At 41.2% G+C, this 24,701-nt stretch overlaps 1 protein-coding gene across 5 annotated transcripts in view; it reads right to left on the reverse strand.

Moving 5' to 3' along the window:
- The window catches only part of CDH11 (cadherin 11), an 83,305-nt gene that overhangs the window by 39,696 nt on the left and 18,908 nt on the right, over nucleotides 1-24,701 (reverse strand). For 4 of the 5 annotated variants that reach the window (XM_038147981.1, XM_038147978.1, XM_038147977.1 and 1 more), the window contains one exon: nucleotides 3,213-3,334. The gene's annotated coding sequence lies outside the window, so the exon portion shown is untranslated. Of the gene's footprint in view, nucleotides 1-1,404; nucleotides 1,492-3,212; nucleotides 3,335-24,701 lie in introns of all 5 variants that reach the window. The other variant, XM_038147980.1, reaches the window with a different exon arrangement.

The following is a 24,701-nucleotide window of genomic DNA, read 5'->3' on the forward strand; positions in this document are numbered from 1 at the left end:
TCATTCTTCTTTAGTATCTGTTTGACCAGAATAGGTCTTATAATTATCCTAACAATGTTTCCAAAGGTTTTTCAGCTCAAGCAAGGTCTTAAAGAGAACCAAAAAGGCAGAAGTAATAAATTCAGACTCCATCTCATTGCACAGACTATGTGAAATGACACTTACTCTTCTTAACATTTCACTCTCAGGCATTTCTTTAAGAGCCACCTGGAGACTCCCTGTACTTTGGAGTGTCATCCAACTAAAACCAAAGCTTTTGCCCTCACATGTGAGCCTATTTCATTGAGGTTACTAATATCCATCCTAAAATACATGTAATGAGCTAATCCTGCAGGTACACTGAGTGTCTATTCTGTAGGCTGACACTGAGCATTGAAAATTCAGGTTTTAAAAACCTACAGAAGCAGATATTTGTAGAGAAGCAAAGTGAAGATGTGAGACAGGATAAAACAGGCAGCTGGAGGGGGAACACTCTGCTCTGACTTGTAGGTTGGGTTCAGCATGCAGGACAGGAATTCCAAGTGAAAATTATTTTCTTTCCACATGCCATCTGTGCAAAAACAAAACTATAGAGGAGTTCCATTCCAAGATGTGCTCTGTGCATTGTGAACAGCCTGGTTTTCCCATTATAGTCTTTCTACACAGGAATGAAATATTGCATATGAAAGAGGCAAAGCATGCATTATACAGCACTAATTTATAGATTTAGGAAGTGAACTTCAGTTTCTTATCCCATCTGAGGAACTCATCACAGCCTTCCAGGATCTCTGAGGGGGCTGCAGGAAGCGTGGAGAGGGGCTCTGCGCCAGGAGCTGTGATGCCAGGGGCAGGGGCTTCACACTGACAGAGGGGAAATTCACTCAGGTATTGGGAAGGAATTATTCCCTGGGAGGGTGGGCAGGCCCTGGCACAGGGTGCCCAGAGCAGCTGGGGCTGCCCCTGGATCCCTGGCAGTGCCCAAGGCCAGGCTGGACACTGGGGCTTGGAGCAGCCTGGGACAGTGGAAGGTGTCCCTGCCATGGCAGGGGTGGCACTGGATGGGTTTTTAGGTCCCAGCCCAAACCATTCTGGGGTTCCCTGATTTTATGATTCTATATGAGAGTATTCTTTTTTGGGGTCCTGAGGACCCTTTTTCCTGTGGGATGCTTTACAGAATAATATAATCATGGGGAAGTGTATCTGTTGTGCTTATCCTCAATCTCTCTTGAAATTCAGTCTAGAAAATCCAAGCAGCACAGGAAGAAAACGGCCAGTCAGGATATTCCCAGTTCCTGTGGCTCCCTGGTCACCTTCTGTAGTGACTGAGCCAAGGCTGTGTTACAGCCCCCAGCAGCTCAGCAGGGCCTTGCTGTCTGCCCCGCTGCTCTTTGTTCCATGAACAATAGTTAAACATGAATATTTTACCTTCTCAACTCTTGTCATTATCCAGATACTGTAACAGGAAATTTGCATTCCTGAATAGGCACAGCTGGAAGTAATTTAAGAAAGATCCTTCAAAAGAAAGGAAGAGAATTTAGGAAGCATATGGAGTCACAGGTTTACATGATAATCAACAAAAGCAGCTCTTGTTCCTCCTCTTTTGCAGGGAGACACTTCACACTCCAAGCAGAGGGAACATCCCACAGTCTCTCTGCAGGAAGCTTTCTTTCACAAATTATTTGCTTTAACTCTGAAATGCAAAGAAGACTATGAAAATAAAAAAGACAACACTTTGTCAGCTAAAACTTCGGTAGGGACACAGTTAAATTCACCTATCTCACACACTAGTGAGAGTGATGGGCTGTTTTCCTTTAAGCTTATTCCTCACAGTCCTTTAATTTCTAAAAATTAAGTCTGTTTGGAAGTGGCTCTGAAGTCAAAAACAAGTGGAGTAGAAAGGGGCCTGAACTAAATCATGAACTGAGATATTAGAAAATGCCAAAAGAGGCAAAACTGTGGTGAGAAAATTCATGTAACTGTGCTCGGAGCAGAGACATACAGAACTAATTTCAGATATTTTCTCTATGTCCTCTTGATACCCAGGAATGAATTTGAAACCTAGTCAGGAAGTCTTCAAACCAAACCCTCTTTAGAATCATTCCGTTGAGAAAAGAGCTGAGCACTGTTTGCAAAATGTGGCTTTTGTGTTCAGACAGGACCAGAATCTGCCATTGCTCAGGAGTTAATTCAACCCAGTGCTGCTGGTGTCACCCAGCCCGGCTGCTGCAGTCCCCTCCCCAAATCTGAGGACAGCATACACACACATCCCCTAGAGCTGCTCACAAGGATGTTGAAGCGTTGGTCCATTTGGCTGCCAGAAATAAGATAATTGTCATTTAAGGAATTTTTACTGAAATGAAGCATCTGTCAAGCAGGACCTGAGTGAATTGAATGTAGAAAGTGTGAATGAGTCAGCATGACAAAGAGCTTTTTTATCCTGGCACTGTACTTTTTATCCCACACAATTCAGGTGGACTCGTGCCTTTGATTCTGTAAAAATGACAGTGGTTAGATATTTATTATCTATTACACCAAATTTATTTCTGTGTTAAACTTAGAAACAAACAATGGACACTCCTGTAAATAAGCAATTCTCACCTCTGTGGAATTGCAGCAACAGAACAACTGAAAGTCACAGAGGATTTAAAAAATTAAAGGCATCAGAGCAGCAGATCCAACTATTTTTACGTCTAGAGTTTCCCGACCTCTGTATTTCCACACTTTCCACCTTCTCTGAAGCCTAAGGGTCACCATGAAGTTACTTTCCCAACCCAAGTCTGAGCAGTTAGACTGAACTCAATAGTATTGCACAATATATCAGAGAAAGGGTCGAAACGTGGAATTAATCACTCACTAGAATAAGGAAAGTATGAGCCTGTTTGACTGATCACTTCCAGCTGTAAACCTAAATATCAGAAAAATTCTTACATTCCTGTTCTTCAGCGCTCCACTGCTGTGAATTTTCAAGTGATACTTTGATGTTTCAAACAAGAAATTCAACAAAAGGGATTCAAAACATGTCCCTTATCAAACTATGCTGTTCAGAGGTAGAAGGATGGTCTGTGTCCTGCAGCTGACAGCTATCAGGAGCTCTGGTTAAACTCTCTGAGGGATCTGTGCTGGCAGCAATGTTCCCCATACTGCACACACCTTGTAGTCACTACAGAAACAAGGTCCCAGCCATGGATCCCTGACATCCCTCAGGAGATGACAGGGCTGGATGCAGGACTTACCTTCACCCACTGGAAACCTGCTGCCAGTTGATGTAGCATATTCCACACATCTGAAATGCCACTTCAGGAGCTGTGACACCTGTCAGCCCTCTGCTGCCACTCAGCCACTACTTCAGCTCTGGCTGCAAAGAAGGAAAAAGGATATTTGAAATCTAAACTATTGGTGAGACCATAGAAAAAGAAACTGAAGCCTGGCCTATAAACTACCACAGCAGCCTAAAGACAGTCTAAAGACAAGCAATTAAATACTACTTCTAATTAATAAATAACTTTTACCTAGAATCACAGAAGTCCAGGTTTGGAAAGGACCTTAAAGATAACCCAGTGCCACCCCTGCCACGGGACGGGACACCTCCCACCATCCCATCCCCCTCCAACCTGGAATATTTAAGACTCACTTTTGCTACAATGTTCCCATAACTGAAATGCTTGAGGCCATATCAAAATTCTTTCACATCTCTTTTGTGTTATCTATGGAAAAAATCTGTTCTGGCAGCGTTATCCAAGACAAGACACACTCTAGTGAAAAAAGGAACAGCTGCAGATGCCATTAACCAGCAAGATGTGCTTTGAACATTTCTAAGTGCTCTAAAGACATATTAGAAAATTAGTGGGTTTATCATTATGATGGAAAAGGGAGAAGATTATTTTATGAAGTGGAACTGCCACTACAGTAGTGAAAAAATATGTAAGAGAAAACAAAAACATAACCAAAAAACCAAAACACCCCCCCCCCAAAAAAAAACCCCAAAACCAAAAACAACCCAAAAATCACAAACCCAAAAAACCCCAAACAAGTAAGAGGTGCCTCTGCCTGTAAGAAGTTCATCTACAGCTGGTGGTTACAATTCTTTCATAAATGAGACAGGAAGTTGAGTCAGTCTGGACAAAGGGAGCAGGAACAAAAAGAAACCTGCTGAATCATTTCTCATGACAAGTCTTGAATTTAAATTGGTGAATTAAGGATGGTCACAATTTCCCAGACCAGTCATCCTCACACCTCATCATTTCACACCTCATCATCCCAGGTGTTTCTGACAATGTCCCCACACAAGTAAAATATAGATAAAATATAGTTAATGTGAATGCAAAGGAAATACTCAGTGTGATCTGTTGTTACCTACTGGTGCAGACACTGCGTTCCTGAGGTTCATTTGAGACCTTAATTGTCACTTAAACAGCCCTAATTGAATTCTAGGACTAAGATCCATTCCAGCCAAGGAAACCAGGCCAGATTCCCTAGAACCTCCAATGTATTAACTGGAAATTTCTAGAACTAATTATTTAATTATTCAAAATAGCCTCTGCAATTTGGGCTGATAGATCCAACTTAATAATTTTCTGTAGAGTTTAATTGTTGACAATACCTTTCACCCCTGTTAAACCACTCAAGTTTTAATTGCAAAAAACCCAGTTCAGCAGCACAGGTGGAATTTCAGAGTTCCCAGCACAAGTGTTGAAAAGGAAACAGGCATTGACTGGCTATTTTATATTCACCATTGCACAAACATATTTCACTCTTTCTCCATCAAAGGAAGAAATAAAGTCACATGGCTTCTGTGGCCCCTCACGACTGCAAATACATTGAGTCCTTTTTAAGAATTTGGGATACGCCTGCCATAAAAGCACATTCCTCGACAGTGGATTTTGCTAAGGTTAAGTTATGTGGAGTGATGATTTGTGTGATGACTGAGCCACTAATATAAAAGCACTTGGTTGGTAAAAGTACTCCACACATTAATGCTACGAAGTACCTATGGCACTTTGTAATATATTCATTTCGCAAGGTTTTTGGTTTTTTTTATAAAGGACCCTTTTGAACTAATTCACAATTCATGTGAATGACTGAAACTGAATAAACTCCCTCATTTTGAGAATTTGTTCAATATCTTTGCAGAAAACAACATCTTTATGGATGACTTTGCAGCCCAAGACATTAGAATTTGCTTGGATAAGGACTTCTCAAAATATCATCTTAAACATCCCTACCATCCAATTTTTTAAGCTCTTTTGTCTTTAAAAGCCTCAGAGATTTGATAACAGACACTACCAGCCCTCACCTGACCTATCTCCATTAATTTTTCCCTGTGCAGCCACCTGGCCACCAGCAAAGACACCAATGGAACCACAGAGTGGGCTGGGCTGGAAGCATCTTAAAGAATAATAGATAATATTGGCAGATGATCATTTCACTGCCAATTACAGCCTCTATCTGCAATCACACTGCATTTCAACAAATATTAGGGGTTACAGACTTATACTTTTTGTAGCATTAACCATTATTAGAAGTAAATAAATCTTCATATTGACATCAAGCAAGGAGAAACACCTCCGGGTGTCAATTTTCATTAAAAACATAGTTTGAGACTATTTCTGTCCTTGTGACTGTAGACAGAACAGTTTGAGTAATTGATATTTAGGTAAACAGGATATTTACTTCCTATTACCATTTCATTTATCAGATGCCTATTACTTACTGTGTAACATTTTAATTTTCCTATTTTCTCTGCAGCTGAATATGCCTTCAGGAGTTTGAATAACATTATAACGCTTACAAAAGGGCGAAAAGCCAAGGCCCCCCAACTGGTGTATTTACAGAAGGCTGCTTCAAAGTCCAATTGCAATTACAAGAAAACTTTAAAAAAAAACCAAATCCATTAAACAGTTCCAATGCTCCAAACAGATTTGCCACAGTGGCTCTTTCAACCACTCGGCCTAACAAGAGTTTTTGGGGCGAAAGAAGCCGTGCTTCAGGGCTGGGTGATGCGAAGTGCCAAGCGGAGCGGTTCGGAAATGCGGCTGGGGACGGGGCAGAGCCCGGCCCATTGTCACTATGGTAATTATTGCACAATGCCCGATGTCAGACGGGCCCAGGCAGCAGCTGAATCCGGCATTGTCCTCGCACCATAAAAAGATTTGGGAGTCTGAAAAGCAGAGGAACGGAATCTCACAGCTTCTTAGAGTCCCCTCTGAAAGGGCCATTGTAACATCATCATAAATCCTGGGCTCCCCAGGCACTTGACAACTAAAGCAGGGGACAATAGAATTCTTGTGCTGGACAAAACACTCCTTGTCTGCCAAAGCGCTTATCTGCTTCATTTACAAATGTCTTTCATTGTACCCAAATAATTCCCTATTAGAAAAACTATTAGGAACAGCACTAAATAAATATTCACAGCTTTGTGGGCCGTTTGGCAAAGTGAATAAACCAATACAATCGAGGTGCACGCAAAATATGAGATTTATGCCGTGGAAACCCAAAACAACCCCAAACCCCTGTTTATTTTAATTTTCTCTTTTCCCGATGCTCTGCACACGCATTTGTCCCTCTAAAAAAAACACCCAGGTACATAACTCTTATCAAAAGAAATGAAAACTATTAGAAATCCACAAAGATCTCAAATTGGAGAAAAATTGCATCCACTGTGCCCCTAAAATTAATATTTCCAGAAGAGCAGTTCCAGAAATAAACTTGGGAGCATATCTGAGAGTTTAATGAAATAAAGACAAATTGCTCACAATCATAAAAGGATTTAAACTGTGGATTTCTAACTACATATGTTTAGGTCCCACTTACAGAGAAATCCAAAAGCATCAGGGATGAGTTTCTGAAATAAAAGGGTGCTAGATTTTTGCAACTCTTTTCAAGCCAAATGAAAATTCTGGTAAATATCACAGAAATTACTGAAAGAGACTAAAATATTCCATAAATATGACACTTCAAAAAGCATTTCTGACACAGTCAGAACTCTATTGCCTCAGGTTTCCACATAAATGGTTATTTGATTACAATTTGCTGTGAGGAGTGCCTATGGAAACACAAGTGACACCACACACAATGATTAAAGAAAAACCCTAATAATCTAACTTATTGCTCAAGCAAAGAGTGCTGATCATATTCAAAATGCCAGAGACATCTGCATGGCTGAATTAAAACCTGGAGAAGCCAAAATGTCTTGACTGAATTATTGATCATAAACTACTTATTCAAATCCAATACAGGAACAAGGTTTTTACACAGCCCAGGCCAATGGTCTGAGTGGCTCAAGGGCTTTCCCCCCCTCTGATTAATTATTACAAGCCTACAAAAAATGCAGGTATTCATAAACTATGAAACAAATTACTCATATTAAATATTCAGTATGTATGCAATGAGCAACAACAATAATGCTAAAATTAAAAAAAACAAACAAAAAAAAAAGAAAGGAAGCTAATGTAATTTAAAATAAAAATTATGCAGGTTTGAGCTCACAGTCACAAAGGTTTAGGAATATGCGAGCTTTCCACGGTTCTATCATAAATTTGCAGTCTGGCCCTGCCACACATCTCTTCACCTTGGAGCCATTCCTTAAAGTGAGCAAAGGCACACTATAAAATATTTCACCTCTGAAAAATGCACTAATCCATATAAAACTCAGAGCTCCCACATGCCAGCTGAGGATCTCTGCTGTTTGGGTGCAGAGCTTCCCCATTTCTTCTCTCACTTCTCTCCTCACTGAATAATTAACTGTTCTAAAGATGTAGGTATAAGTTCTGTCTTAAAATAAAGTTTACACTTGACTTCCCCAATGCTGTTTTTGGTGTTTGCTGCTCTATGCTTTGCACTGCCCTAACTCCCCTTTCTCCTGAAGCTGTATCATCTGTATAAATATAATTTGCATGCAATTATTATGATCATTTCTGCAATTTGCATTTCAGGAACATAGCCTCAACAAAATCTGCTTCCTGTCAGCTCTCTGAGTTTTATTCTAGGCCCTACTACACGCCACAGCACCACACCATATTTTTATATAGAGTAGTCTCTGTTTAGGTATAAAAAAATGGATCTGCACTGGGGTTTAAGTCTCAGTGTACAACTAGGATTATCTAACCCTTCTGGAGAGCTTGGATCTGGGGGCCTTGACCAGGGTGATTTTCCTCAGCTGTGTAAAAATTGCTCCTGGGCTAGCCATTATCTTAGCAAGTAAATAAGCTCATGCTTGGAATCACCTTGTAGGAGAAACTGTTTTTCCCTCTGATTCCAGGCAGCTGAGCCAAGCAATGGGAATCCCACAGTCAGCAACCAACAAAGCAGCCCAAGATAATTCAGATGGGAAGGGGCTCTGGAGGACACCTGGTCCAACTGCACCACTGAAAGCACCTCCAAATTCAAAGTTCATTTAGGTTATTAAGGCTGTCACTTAATTAATGTCCACAGCTGACACCAGCAGCATGACCAAGGTCTCTGTGCGGACATGGACACATAAGGGTTCCCATCTTGTGCTGAAAGATGGTCAGGTGCAAAGGTATGGAACAAAGCAAAGGGCAAGAACTGCAGCAGAAAGGACAGAAGAGCAATTTGGATAATCTGCCTTCCCCACACGCACCCAGTGACAGGTCTGTTGGCAGGCCAGGGTAAATAACTCTGATTTCAGAGCTGGGGGTGTTTTCCCTGCTCTGTGCTCACTCCTGAGCAGCCGGGACAGGAGCATACCCTGTCCCTCTACCACCAGAGCCCTGCAGCACCTGAGATAGTTCTGCTGCCTTCTGCTTCTGAGGCAGGACAGAGCTAATGCCTGTATCCACACACAGGGCTCAGGCCTGGAGGAGCAGTTCTCAACTCAAGAAGCCTGACATAAAATGAGGATCAAAACCAGAATTTGACTCAAAAAGTTGTACAGTCCTGTACCTTTGTCCAGGAGGAAAGCACTCTCTGCTTGAGGGGGATGCCTTGTGCAGGCCACATGGGAGAAGGACAAAACGCGAGAGCTGCAGAGAAGGTTTCACACAAACAAGGGTCTGTTCTAAGCAGGTTAACAGCCTGTTTCACTTTCTTTTGAACTATTCTGACTTTATACTCTGCCAAACATTTCTCCTGGTGCTCCCATCCCTTGTCCACCCACACTGCTGTGGCACAGGCAGAGAGCCAGGAGAGCAGAGCAGCTCTGCCAAACACACCACCCCAACACCCAGCTGGGAGGGCACAAACCAGGCAGAAAGGAAGCTCAGGAGCAGAGTGGCTGTGTGCTCTCATGAGAGACAAAACCGCATCTCAGTGCTTTGCAGGATGTTAACAGTCGGCCGACTAAAGCCCCAATCTCACCCATCTGAGTCCAAATTACCCAGCAGGACAGAAAAAGGTCATGTGGGCTCACAAGGAAGAAATTAACCTCCCTCTAAAAGCCTTCTGCAAATCACATGAGTGCTCAGTCCTGTGCTCACCCATACAGTATGACTTTATCAGCTTTTTCTTGCTTTTGGGTCACAAGGGCCTGGAGGCAAACGATGGGCCCTGGAGGGTGAAGTCTGTATTAATTATCCTCATGCTGCTGCAGCCCCATCCTAGCCAGGTACCAGGAATACAAGTGGATTGGGAGGCCTGCAGGCAGGTGTGTTCTGTCATTTTAAATATCATAAATCAAGACCTCTGTTTCAATGTTTCCAACTTCCCTGAGCTTCCTCTAAAATCTAAATTTGGAAGCATTTTGGATCCACAGCAAGCAGCTACAGACTTTTTGTGCATACATACTTATATAGATGTATATGCATGTAAATAAATATGAATTAAAAATTACACAAGTTTTTCATGTTTAAATAAATATTTCTATGTACCACACTCTATATAATTCAAATTACCTACATGTGGGAAAAACACTTCATTTGTACTCTAAAAACTTGACTTTTTATTTTCCTTGTCTAGCAGATTATCTCAAACCTTTGTTCTTGAGCCGCTACCAGTAAAAGGCTCATATATATTCTCTCTTGGAAAAGCAAATTCTACATGCAGAGCATACCAAATCAGTTCCTGCCAGTGCAGCAGGCACACAGAGCTGCTCTGAAGCCTTCTGAGTCACACTGGAGCTCAGCTTCCACTGGCAGCAGATGTCAGACACCACAGATTGGGAGCTTGTCAGCACTGAAAGATTTTTTATGGCAAATTTGCCCTACAGTTTTGGGGTTTTTTTTAATGGTTTGCGTCCTCCCCTTGCCATTTTCCTATTCTTTGGTGCTTTTCTACCACTAAACATGAATGGCCAGATCCTTCCTCTTGAGCAAATCCCTAGCACAGGCTGTCTTCACTAGCATTTGGTGCTCTATTTATATTATCTTTCAGGAGGCTGTTCTCTATTTCTTTCCTCTGGCTTTCTTCTGCTCTCTTTTATCAATCTCTTCTAGTGACCTGAAAAGAGAACCTAAAAATTGAGAGCCACTGAAGTATATGCTGAATGCCCCCATTAGTCAAGCTGTAGGGGACACTCAGCACAGAAAAGAAATTCAACTAACCTTTGGAAAAATCTTTATATAAATGTTCTACAAAATCATCCTGCTGGTTCCAGGTCCACTGGAGACACCCAAGGAAGAATAATTCTGGGACATCAGAGATACCATAAAGGAGAATAGCTCAGAGTCTGTCCAAGAGACTCAAGAGAGACAGAATTCTTTGGTCTCCGGGACATTTTTTCCTACCTTCTTCCTTTTATTAATAAATAAAGAAAAGAGGAGTTGTTCAAAGCCACCCCAGAGATCTGATGTTTCTGAATTTCTGTGGGCCTCATTCAACTCACTGAATATCTCTGTCAGCCCAGGAAGATTCATTATTCATTCTGGGGACCCTATTGCAAACCCTGCAATGACTCTTCAAACATTTGTAAGGCTTTTAAAAAAGTTTCATTCAATCTTATTTCTGGACCAAATATATCCCTTTGCCTATTCCTATTCCATTCTCCTCCCAGACTCCCAGAGGTCACAGCTTGTCTAGATCTAGGGAGGGTGGCAGGAAGGGAAAATGGATTGTAAATTCATTTTAGGTCACCCGGAAGCCATTCTGTCTCTGTCCTTCCTCACTGGCTTTTCCTCATTTCCTTTTGTGTTTCCTCAAAGGACATTACACACTTGGCTTCTCAATCAAGGGCAAGGCAATGTCAAGCACATTAATTTGTCCATGAAGCAGTCTTTAAATGGGACAAAAGAAAGCCTAAAGAAATTCAGACAGACCAGATAAACATTACTGATTCAAAAAGGAAAACAACCCCCAAATCCTCTTCAACTGGTAATTTCAGTTTTCAGGACTGAACAATACTGAGCAACTGATATTTTGATACTGTCATAATATAATTTATTTGTGTAATAAATATATACACACACATATATTTTAATGAATATTATATAGATGCATATAATTTTTAAGAAATATCCATTTAAAACACAGCTAAATATCATTGAGTATAATAATATAATTTATAATCAGTATATAATTTATCTGTGTATATATAATATATACACACATATATTTTTATGCATATTATATATATATGTATATAATTTTAAAGAAATATCCATTAAAAACAGAGCTAAATATCAGTGAGTAAGAACTTGGGAGATAAGAAAGGACTAGGAGCATTTCTTGATGCCTGCCATGCTGTTCCCACTCACAACTAATAGAATTTTGCAGAATTTCAGCAATATTTATAGCAAGGATGACATGATTTTCCACCGCCTGTAATTTCAGGATATCACTCCAGAAATTACAATACACTAATATTTTTTATGGAGTTATTTTGCTATTTGCTAACCTGTCTTCCCATCTGTTCTTGGAGCTGTAAATTGAGCACATATCTGTATTTCAGCTGCAGCAGGTAATGACGTGTTCTTAACACCAAAGTTCACAGCCAAAATGAACCAGAATAGTTGACAATATTAATATTTAACATTTGTCTGCCCTTCATTATGCCACCCAAAGAACACCAAGGCTTTAATTTTCTGTGGTGCAATTATAACAAGCTACAAGCAAGTGCATTAGGAGGTTTCTTCCAAACAATGGTTCTGAAGTAGAAATACACACAACCAAACAAAAACAGAGCAAGTGCTCTGCATATTCCACAGAAACTGCACAATTAGGGAAAAATTCCTGCTGGTATCTGTCAGTGGTATTGCCTGGTGGAAATAGTCCTAGGTGTTGTAGGCACTTCTTTAAATAACAATAAATGAGCTCCAGGGTACCACTAGCAATCGTGGTAAACATATTCAACCAAGAAGAGGATATATTTAGGAAAATAAAAGGATCATTAAAAAACTCCAAAACAAAACAAGAATGAAAAAAAAACCAAAACAAAACAACAGAAAACAACACTAACAAAGCAACAAACCCTCACTGGCCGAATGCTGAGAACCTGTCTCCACTGTTTCTCCAGTTTTCAGAAGCACAGCTACTCCCTAAGTTTCAGTGGCTTTGTTTTGGGACTGAGCAAGGAATGCCCTGTGTTAACATCCCTAGAGAAAAAGGAAGACTGCATGGAAATAACCTCCCTGGGAGCTGGGAAGGGGCTCAGACTGGAGCAAAGGAGGCTCAGGGGGCCCTTCTGGCTCTGCACAGCTCCTGCCAGGAGGGCACAGCCGGGGGGTCGGGCTGTGCTGCCAGGAACAGGGACAGGAGCAGAGGGAACGGCCTCAGGCTGGGCCAGGGCAGGCTCAGGGTGGACAGCAGGAGGAATTTCCCCATGGCCAGGGTGCTCAGGCCTTGGCAGGGGCTGCCCAGGGAGCTCTGCAGTGCCCATCCCTGGCGGTGTCCCAGGAAGGGCTGGAGGTGGCACTCAGGGCTCTGGGCTGGGCACAGGGTGGGCATTGGGCACAGCTGGGACTCCATGGGCTGGGAGGGCTTTTCCAGCCTAAATAATTTTATGATTCCATGATTATAATTGCTAATAAAAGTCAAAGATAACTTTATAATAATGAAGGGAGTCACTTTACCAGCTCTCCAGAAATGTGACTCTCCCCAGAAGCACAGAAAAGCCTGTTTGCCAAAGGCTTGTCTAAAATAGATAAGTGCAATAATTCTCACTCAGCAGTAACATTTTTCCTTTTGAACTGAATTGGACAGGGGCGGAAGAATGTTTCAGGCCATAACTGAAGCCTTCTGGGTGGCCTTGGGCAGCTTTGCTGGGAGTGTCTCCACAGTGCATTGCTGGCAGATGCGAGCTCTTCCTGCCCCAGCTGCAGGCTGAGCTGAAGCTGAACCCGTGTGCTCAGCAGGGCACGGTGTGCCCAGCCCACAGGGGCCTGGGCAAGCTGGGTGCAGGGCTGGTGATCAGAGCTGCTCATCGAGCCCTGGCACGGGGACAAGCACGGTGCTGGGGCTGGGCTGGGCTGAGGTGCCATCTGCCAACAGCAGGCTTTGTCAACATGGGCTCTGCTCCTCAGCTTCAGGAGCTGGAGACAGCAATTAATGCCTGGATCTGGGAATGGCTGGGTAGGGGAGGGAATTCACTCTCACAACCAACGCTGAGATGCTCTAAACCCAGAATGAGACGGCCATATAATTATTTCTTCAGGGAGCCAACCTTTTTCCATATGTGTGCTGTGGAACTGAGCCAAACTGAGGCTGTCTGCACACTTAATGTTCAATTTGGTGAGCTCTCCACTTGGAGAACATAAACACACACTCATGTCTGTGCTATCAGCTTCGAGTTCGTGAGACTTATGAGTACTTGACAGCTCAACATGGCTAAACAAATCTGTTATTTCATTTTCAGATAGTGTCAACCTGAGTTACAGGGAAACAAACCCCTAAGGAGTTTACCTGAGAGTGTGGACAATTCAGCTTCAACACCTCGCTGGTTGTCTAGTCACAGAAATAATGATTACACTGCAGTCCTTTCTAACAGACAGCATTCTACATGCTAAATTTTGGCTGAACACTTCACAAAATTAATTTGAGAGGTTTCAAATGCCAATAATAAGCTTCCCCACTCCCTTTCAAAAAAAAGAAATCTAGTTATTCATTCTGTCAATCTCATGCAAGATGTTCATTGTTTTCACATAATTGTTTTCTTATTACTGTAATGGCAGTGCCCAGAGGAAAAAAGCATGAGGAATAAACCACAGAAACTCCACTAAATGTTGGATTTTTCCTTTTATAGTTTTCATTTTATTCAAAGGCTGGGTTTATGTTCTTATCTTTCAGGGCACAGAAACTGCCCCAGCCACATTGGAGAAACCAATCCTCACTAGTCTTCCACAGCAAGGCAGTACAATTTTATGAGCAATTACATAAATTACCTTCCAAAATACTTTGTGAAGAAATATCTTGTGGTATTGAGAAACACCCGCTGCTGTAACTCAAAAGGTCAAGGTTTCAGGGTTTAAAGCACTGCACATCCAAAAATGTGGTACAATGGACTGAGACAAAAGTGACCAAAAGTCGCAACTTGGAGAGTAAGATCTGGTGTTTCATCAGAGCAAGAAATCTGGAGAGGTACCCAAGGCACAGTCACTGCTTCTCTCTATGTGATAATCCACAATTTCACCCAGCTGGCCTGGAGCAGCCTCTGAGACACAGAAACCTGCAGAGTTGGACTTATGGACACAGATGTTCCCAAGTGCCTTAGGAGCAGGGAAGGAAATGCACATTATCAGGAAGATGAAGCGCAGGCAGCTGGAAGCTGAGCTGTGGAGCTGGTTTTTATCCTTCTGGTTGCTTTGTGCCCTGGGTTGAAGTTACTTCAGTACAGCACAAGAATATTTCAATTAATTAAAATTAATAATTGAAGGAAAGGACATTTACAGGGAAGAAGAAAAGTGATCCAAGGCATCAAAGATTTTTTTGAGCACAAATTCTATTAGAAGTCTAATGGCTTTGTGCAATTAAATCATTTTGACTTGGAAAAAAACTTGAGATCCTGTACATTTGAAGATCTTCCCCCATATCAGCAAACTCAAACCCTATAATTAAGTAGTAATAAACCCACATCTGCAATGAAAGTTAAGTGGAACTATTCAGCACTGTTCAGCAAATGTCATTTATTTTCATTGTCAAAACCAGAGCCTGCACTGGCTCTACAGAGAAAACCTCCCCAGCTACCCAAGCTCCTGTGTGTACAGAGCTGCCTGAATGTCCTTTGGGACATCCCCAGCTCAGATGCACCACATCTCGCCCTCCCTGGATTTCCCCGTCTGCCACTTTTAGGAACAACCTGTGGGCTCTCCCATGGCACAGCAGGGGCTGTACAGGACCCCAGGCATCTCAAACTCAGCTCTGAGTAGAACAGAGCAACTCACCAAACAGAGAGACAAGTTTAGCTGTCTTGACAAATTAAAAAAAAAAAAAAAGGATTCTTAAATGAAGCCAGCAATCTTGGAAGAGCCAGCAGGCTCCCATGTCAGCCATATGCCTTCATATGTCTGTTCTGGGGGAGTGTTACAGCTCCTGCTGTTCCATTCTTCACTTTTTAAAGGAAATGTTACAAGGCCACAAGGACTCACAAACATTTGTTGACATTTCTTCTGGGTCACCCTTAGGAGGCCTGCAAGAATTTAAACATATGGCAGTATTTAGCTGCATGAGGGAATGGGTTGTTTCAGAGAAAAGCAGTATTTAGTTGCAAAACAGTTTAATCCACCATAAAGGTTTTAAATTTTTTGGCCCAAATCCAAACTTTTTCTCATTATAGTTTTCACATTATATTTTTAAAGCAACAGCAGCTTACCCACTGAGCTGGTATTGAGAAATACTGAGATACTTCACAAAGTTTTCTATTGCCTTCCACACAAATAATATCTTGATCTGGCATTGCAGATCAAACAGAATTGATATGTGTTTACATTTAAAGATGCAGAGAATATAAGAGATAATTTGGGCACTGAAATGAAGGTTAATGTCCACACTTAAAGGACACGGAACCTCTGCATTTTGAACCACATGATGAAATTAACTGGGTTTTCAGCATGTTTCAGTGGCAGTACATGTGCATTTGCAAGGCAGAAAAATGGGATTTGCAAGGCTTTGTCTTGTTCTTCAGCTCCCATTGCTGTCAAAGGCACAGCAATGGTTGCTGGCAAAGGCACAGCAGCTCCCTGGCTGACACTTGTTAGATCTTGCTGGTAAAAGAAATACATTGCACATCAGGAGCTGAGCTGAGGTTTGTCTCAAATAATGTAAAAAGGGCAGCACAATGTTAAACTTCCTCAAAACCACACTGGGAGCACACCTGACCCAGCTGCAGGGCAGGGAAGGACCAAGGCAAGATGCAGCTCTTTCTCCTTCACTGCTGGTTTCCTGCAACATGAAGCTCAAGGAGGGCAGGGTTAGAGCAGATATGAGTGAGCAATTCTTGCCTTCCTCCCTGGCAGGGTGGGCAGGCCCTGGCACAGGGTGCCCAGAGCAGCTGGGGCTGCCCCTGGATCCCTGGCAGTGCCCAAGGCCAGGCTGGACACTGGGGCTTGGAGCAGCCTGGGACAGTGGAAGGTGTCCCTGCCCATGGCAGGGGTGGCAATGGAGGGGCTTTATGATCCCAACCCAAACTATTCTGGGATTCTGTGGTTGCAGCTCACAGCCAAAAGGGCTCTGCCACTCTTTTCCCTTTTACAATCTTGTCTGTTAATTGTATAGCACAATATTTAAAATGAGCACTTAAAGCAGCTGAAATGGAATATCTTGCATGTGAAACAATGCAAGAGCCATTCTCTGTTTATTTTTTTCCCCAAGCTGTAGAGCAGACATGAGACATGGTTTTTAAAATGTAGAGTGGATCCAGAAATTATGCTCTTATAAAATGTTCTGTTAATAAACGTCAACTCTAGCACATGAACTAACATGAACCAGGAGGAGACAAATGCCTATGCTTTTAAACAACATTTTGGAGCCTCAGAATGAACCCAAGATTACTTTGCTAGAAACATTTATAAGAAAATCATGTATGAATGACTGAGATGGATACAGAAATTTTATAGGAATTATGAGAGAACAGCAAAAATGTCTAATTTTAACAAGTAAATTGCACAAATAAATAAAGGCTCTGAATGAGGAAATTCAAAAGAGAGAGAGAGAGAGAATTTCCTTATGGGTTCATCAGCTGGCAGCAGGCAGGGTCTAGGTGCTGTGCTGTCAGACCTGTGCTGTCAGTCAGATGAAGGGAAGTTCCTTATAGGTCTTATTTTAACTCAATTATAGGCTGGGAAATCATCAAACATTCTGAAATTTAAAATAAGTCAGAGGACAAACTTCTGTCATTACAAATTTGTGTGGACATAAAAATGATGTGAATAAAACTTCATGGGCAAGTTACTTTTATCCAACTTTCATAGTCTCAACCAAACTTTCACCCAAATTTAGTTAGAGGGGTCACTGTCCAAAATGCTGGAGATTGTTCAGCCCTTAAGAAACAGAGCATGTCCCATTTTCTAAAGCTTTGCAAAAAAAAGTTTTTATAATCTTGCTAAAATTAAGTTGACATTTCCTGAAAGTTACCCGCTTACATTTAACCTTTATCCAAAATTACCTTTTATTCTAAACTCTTCAATAATAAAAAGCATGAGGCATTAAGGGAAGGTAAAAGCTGAATTTCAGAATCCAGCTATCAGCAGTGATCACAACCTGGAAAATGAAAGTTACTCTAAAAAAGTTCCAGTAACTCCAGAGGAAACAAAATCAAAAACCCACTGATTTTTGGTCACCATATAACAAATATTAAAACTTGGAGAGATTTGTACTTAAAAGCTGAATTGGACAATGATGAAAGGTCCTGGCTACAGAAGATATTGAAGGGTATGAAGAATCTGGTGACCTTGATGGAAACAACTGGAAAGTATTCATTAAATGCTCACGTGATTAAGTAAATAAAAATTAGAAGGTGAAAACAGTCTAAGGCTGCAGTGCTTAGTCTTGCAGCTGAATTCCAAGCTTAAGAATTTGTGAGCCTGGTAGATCAAAAGATGTATCAGCAACACAAGAAAAATAAAAAAAACAATGAATAAAAGGCACACCTTATGACTCATTCAGATGTCAGGGAGAAAATGGCATCAGAGACCTGAAAGCATCAGCTTGCAACAAATAAATAAAAGGTTAAAAATAACTTTAATGCATTAAAAAAACATCAGGAAGGCTTAGCTGCAAACTTTCTGATGCCTTCAAACACAAGGGTGGACAGCTGTAATCAAAAGCTGGGAATTGTTAGGAAATTTTTATAATGAATTTTTTCTACAAGCACTTGGTGTTAAATCCACATTTTCTCAACTTCATGATGGAAGGCAAGACCCACAAGTTCCTTTTCATCTTTGGGTGAGGGAAACAATGTAAGCACTTTAAGTTCCCCAGTGTTATGGAAAAAAGGCTTGTTAGATTCTTTAGTCCATTGACATATTTTAAGTAGGAAAAAAAGACAAGGATTCATTTCTGGATCTGCAGACAACATAAACAAATGCAAAAATAACTGTGAGCATGGAACAGTGAGGCTGAGTGGGGGACCCTGCAGGAGTGGCAGTTTTCTGGTGGGATGCTGAGGGTTTTCTCAGAGTGGTGAAGATGGTGGTGGTCCTGGTTGAGCTTGATGATCTTAAAGGACTTTTCCAAACTTAATGATTCTGTGATATTATGACTAAAAGCAGAACTGAGGATTTCACTGCTCTGCCTTACAGAGACCAGCAGCTGTGCCTTGGGCTCCTGAATACCACTTCAGCCATCAGCTGTGATGAGAACCTCACTCCAGCTCCCTGAGAGCAAAGTTTGCCTCTATTTAGCTGCTTGCCCCACGTAATGAATTCTTTTTCCACAGTAAGAAAATGAAAGTAGTCTGATACACCCATGAGCCATTATAAAAGCTGTGCAAATATTGCCAAAGCATTATAAATATTCATTTCAGATTAAAACATTTTGATCAAATTCACACACTTTCCGGTCCTATATCTGCAAATGCTTCCCTGAATCCAGATTATCAAGTGTGTTTGCTGGAACAGCATATTTTGTATAAGTATTCACAGCAGCCTTTCAAGTTGTCATTGCTAATATTCCTGGTCAGGATCCAAACTCCAGGAACCACACATCCATTTAGGAAACTGAAGGTCATCACACATCACTTGTACATCACATCAACCCAGCTCAAAATGCACCAAACAGCCCACACAAAAAACCCAAAAAAACCCAAATAAACACACTTCCACCAACAATGAATGCCACTGACCTTGTGCAAACAGTCAAGTGAGGTGAGAAAAGTTGATCACATACACGAGTCTTTGCTGAGATGAACTAATTTTCGATTACTATGTTAGTATGTAATTATTGCATGAAAATACTGCAAATGGAAAAGCAGGATGACCTTTACTAAATGAATTCTTGTAATAAATTCAGTAATGCTATTAAAATAATCTAAAAAAAATTACTGTATGTTCTTAATTACACCAAATCAGCATATTTTTCTTAGAGTCATAGAATCACTGAGTGGTTTGGGTTGGAAGGGACCTTAAAGCCCATGCAGTGCCACCCCTGCCATGGCAGGGACACCTTCCACTGTGCCAGGCTGCTCCAAGCCCCAGTGTCCAGCCTGGCTTGGGCACTGCCAGGGATCCAGGGGCAGCCCCAGCTGCTCTGGGCACCCTGTGCCAGGGCCTGCCCACCCTGCCAGGGAACAATTCCTCATTCCCAAGATCCCATCCAGCCCTGCCCTCTGGCACTGGGAGCCATTCCCTGTGTCCTGTCACATCCTCCTATTTAATTTTAACACATAAATTCTGAGGAAAGGAGATTGCATGACCGTGATTTTATGGCAAGGTAGAAGCATCTGTTTGGATAAACCATAATAATCACAGTTAGAATTTCTCACTAGCTCCATCCAGTTGAACACCCAACAGTTCTGCTGTCTAATCCAAACTAATTGTATCCCAATTTACAGCAATCATTAGCTTCAATTAGCAAAACATGATGGCTTCCTCAATGACAAACAGCCCTGTGAGATTTTGTAGTTCCCCCTACTTGGGCTGAATTATAGGTTTGGTCAAGATTACTTCCATTGATATGAAGCCAAATATGATATATCAGCTCTACCATTACTTTTATTATTCAACAATATAAATGGCTTTGCTGCACTGAAACAACAAACATCATGAGAGGCAACCAGGTGACTTCTGATTTATACTCAGATTTTTTAGGTCCACAAAATTAGGGAAAAGGAGACAAGCTGAGCACAAGTTCAGCTCATTAGAAGAATTATTAAGAGCTGAAGCCATGCTGGTGTATTATTCTGCACTCCTGGTAAGATGTGAGCAGAAGCTCAGGCTGCTATTGGAGCATCTCTGCAGTATTTAGCAAGCACTCCATCCTCCTTCATCACCATTTAGTACCTCTCCAAATAAACAGCACACAGCTAAAGAGTAGATTATTCCTGTTCTTGGGAAGGAAGAACTGCAATTCGATAAATTGATGTTAACTTTTTTCTTGCCTCGCATTAAATAAGTTTTCAGTACCAGTTTCAGATTTCTAGCTGGAGGTAAAACAACCTGTAACTGCTCCCAGTTTAAGCAGGGCTCAGGATGAACCAGCTCCAGCTGGAGGGAAGGCAGGATGGAGCTCACAGTGTCTTTAGGAAGAGCACAGTTTTTTCTGGATGGCCAAAATGCCATTGCCAGGATCTCCTCAGTACAGCTGCTGTGCTAAGGCATCACCTGCCTTTCATCCCAAACTCAGCAAGTTATAAATGCCTTAAGATTTTTATGTTCTTTTATTTTTCATAGCCTTAATTATCTTCTGTGCATCTGCACTGGTAACTCTTTTGTGTTGGCCTAACTCACTTCTTAAGTCTTAAATCCCAAACCCAAAGAACACGTTTTGCTTAATTCACGTGACTTTTGTATGTAGAGAAGGTGACACAACTAATAAAATCCTAAGCAGTCAATGAAATACAGACAGTAAAGAAAATGGAATATAAAACATTGAGTCAGAACTCTCTCCTATATACACAAAGTAGAAACCAAAACTGCAGCCCATTTTTATTAAATGTAACTTTTGGGGAAAGAAGAACAAACAAACAGAACAGAAAATCGTGGTAAAGACTATATTGCCAAAAGATATATATACACTATACAGTAAAATATACAATATACTAGGATATAAATTATATGTTTGTCAAGCACTTTTCTCAACCTACCAACCAAGAAATGCTCTGGTGCCAGCTGGTCCTCACCCTTTATTTGTACTCCATCCCCCCAGTATAAACTCACAGTTCCATTGCTTATAAACCAAAAATGCTGAAAGGAAAATAGCCCCACAAAGGCTCAATGGAAAGGAATGCTCGTGACATTTTTATCTCCCATGCCTTGCATCTCCTTACCCCTTGAACATCTGCCTTGGTGTCTCATCCCTGCTCAGCAGCTCGAGCCTGTCCAAACCCACAGCACCAGTCACAGCTCTGACCTAAAGAAAAGCCAGGCAGCTGAGTCTGAAAGAAGGCTGGCAGATGCCTCAGCTATCAGCAGTAATGAAGAGCTTTCTGCGCAGCTGAGAGAGGCTCTAGAGCCACGTGTGCTCCTGGGAAGTTTCTTGGTGGGTGAGAAGCCAGAGGGTGTAGCGGTATCCTCATGTAACTACTGTGGGCAGACCCAGATACACACTTGGGAGAGAGGTTTGAGAACTTTCTGTAGTCATTTTTGTCCTACCTCTCCATAAACAGTCCTGTCTTCAGAAAAACACCACAGGCCTGGAGTAAGTACATTTTACACTTATGAGCTTATAGAGAGGAAAATGGAAATGGTGCTTTGCACAGGGGATTGTCTCTGCATGGTGCATGAACGACACATTGTTCACCAGCAATTAGCAGCATTTCCAAGCTATGAAGTGTTTAATTTTGCTAATTTAATAATGATGGAGCAAGTGAGATACAGCTCCTGAAGGCTCTGAACTGGGGAAACACTGCTGGTCACTGTTACATCCACAGGTTTTTAGGTTAGCACACAGCTTATATGCAAGAAAAATCTTCATCCATTTTAGATTACTTAGATTGGAAACCCTTCCTGCCTTGACAGAAGGACCTATCTCCCTAAAGCCTCTAGGTTTCTAAAATCATGTGCAGACCTTTGCCAAGAGATGGGCACAGCCACCTGGGATGGTGTAAAGAGATGAATGGCCTGGATAAAGGCCATAAAACAAGTCACTAAAGGAATCCACAGTAGTAGGAAAAGAACCCACCTTTTTTACTCAGATGTCTCTAGATTAGCAAATGTGACATTAACCATATAGTCTATCAATCTTTTCTGTCAGTTTTTACAAGACCTTAAATCCTTTGCACTGACACCTCTCTGTGTTGGTGATAACAGTGTTTCTTTAAAATGGTGACGCTAGAAATAATGTCTAAAAAATAGCAGAAACTTTAGAGATGTCTTAATTAGCGATGACTCACTTTCTCTGGCTCCTGAAAATTTGGGTTCAGCCTACATCAGACAGTGTAAGACAAAAACCCGAGTTTTTCATCTGGCAGAACCTGGGTCCTTTCTGCCATATGAGTTTTATCCACGAGCTGATAAAAGCATTTCTTTGCCAGCACACGCTGTGCTTATAATAAGGAGTGCTGTTGATACAGCTATCCTGGCAGAACTCTATCAGCAAACACTTTCTGCTGCAGAACAGGACCCAAAACATACCTTGACGAGATTTTTTTTTTTTTCTTTTAAAGTTTGAACCACAAAAAACCTCCAAACTTGGAGCAGACAGTTTGGTGAGAGTACATTTCTTTAAGAGATAACGTCTCCATTTGAAGAAAATTCTGTTTCCTGCCACTGTCCTGACCTAAAACTAATTAAAATAGTAATGTTAAAATCAGGAATCATCTCAGACCTCTGACCTGTGAAGTCCACCTCTATTCCACAGCTCCACGAATCTGTGGTAGTGGATTTTCTCTGTTCCCATCCCTCTGAACAGAGCTACTACTGCTGTTACACAAAGCAAAGGCTCTCCCACCAACTGCACACACATTTCCATGCTCTGTGCACCTTCCAAGATATCCTACAGATTCTCCTACAGAGAAACAAGAGGCAGACAAAGAAATAAATTTGGCAAGTAGTGTCAACTGAGTCCAACTGACACCATGTGGGCGTCAGCAGTTCCTCTGAAGTTCAATCTTATGTCTTACCCGAAGACAGATTTGCTGGTGCCTCAAAACTGTTACATGAGTCATTTACTAAGAATACTAAGGGATGGAATTAATTTTCTTCTGAATTAAAAATTCAAGGTTTTTTTCCTTCCAGGAAATAAGTAGCTAAAATTACAGCAAGTCTGTCACTTTATGATTTTTGCTCGTTTTAGCATCTGAGAAACCATCACTTCAAGGTAGTAAATGTCCTTTCTTTACTGCATAAAGGATGCAACTATTGGATTTATGAGTGAAACAGATACCTGACAACATTGTCCTAAAAGAATCTGGAGAAAATAATAACAGTTTAAGAATAAGAAAAATAAATATTGCAATTCTATACCATAGTATCTGAAGAAAATACTTGAAAGAAATGACTACCCTGTATTACTTTAATGTTCTTTCTTTTGAAAACCTTAATGGTTCCTTGAGATATTATTACAGAGTTTTATCTGAATTTTGTCTCATTCTGTGGTACTCTCACACCTCCTCAAGGAACATTTTACTACAGGAATAAATTTGTTACATTTCCTCTATTTAAAATGAAGAAACAAGTAATCAGAACTGAAATAGTCATATTGAAGTAGTCAGAAAAGAACAAATGAAACACAGAGAACACCTTGTGAACTGATACATTTTGAGGAGCTTTTACAAAATTTATTCTTAAACTCTAAGGACAAGACTATGGATTTCACTAGAGGTCCATTAATCCAATATACATGCCTTGGTTTTCCCAGGCTCTGTGGGAATCTAACAAACCTGCAATATTTAATTTGAAAGAGCACAATGGATATTTTATACAGAAAAAACACTGCAAATAGAATTTGCCTTCTCTGATCCAAAAGACAGCAAATAAATCTGAACAGGGTGATTATAAAAAACTAATTCCATTCTTTATTTTCATTTATCAGATTCTTTTAAGACAAGTTTTGGTATTCCTTCACTCAAAGGTCCCCATTCCAGTGGTGTTTCCTCCAAGTCACTTTACAAGGCACAACTGACCCAGGATGTTGTTTAGGGTGGGGCTCAGGACAACCTGGTTTGGAGGGGTCAGTGTGGGTTCAGGCAATGAAAGCTTGTGCAGCTGAGCTGGGGATGCTGTGGCAGCTTCATTTTGATCATTCCTCAGGACATACTCCTCTGAGGAGCACTTGGGCTGGTGCCACCTGAGGGTTGTGGCAGCATCAAAAGCCTGCTGACACTATTCGGTTCTGAGGATTTAAACCAGCTGGTTTAGTGTTTTGCACAACATTTAGTACTCTCAAAATGTTGAAGTATGTAATAATGCTTGAAATAATTATAATTACAGTTTAAATAAATTAAAAAAAAAAAAACAAAACAAAAAAAAAAAAAAGAAGAAAAAAGAAAAGAAATGCAAACCGAACAACAAAAGGAGGATCCCTGTGGATCCCTGTAGTAAGTCTGCTGGAAACCCTGAACTGAGGTTGGGAATCCACTGTATGTGGTACCTTGAACCCTCAGATCTGAGCCAGCTCAGCAGGAAGAATCTCATGGAGCTATGGGAGATCAAGAATTTGAAAAAGGAATCCATGGTATGAGGATATTGAAAAACAGGCAGTAGAGACCAAGGATAAAAGATCCTGGCACTGAAAAGGTGAAAAAT

This window comes from Motacilla alba, chromosome 11, assembly GCF_015832195.1.
Source record: "Motacilla alba alba isolate MOTALB_02 chromosome 11, Motacilla_alba_V1.0_pri, whole genome shotgun sequence".
NCBI classification, from domain to species: Eukaryota; Metazoa; Chordata; class Aves; order Passeriformes; family Motacillidae; genus Motacilla; species Motacilla alba.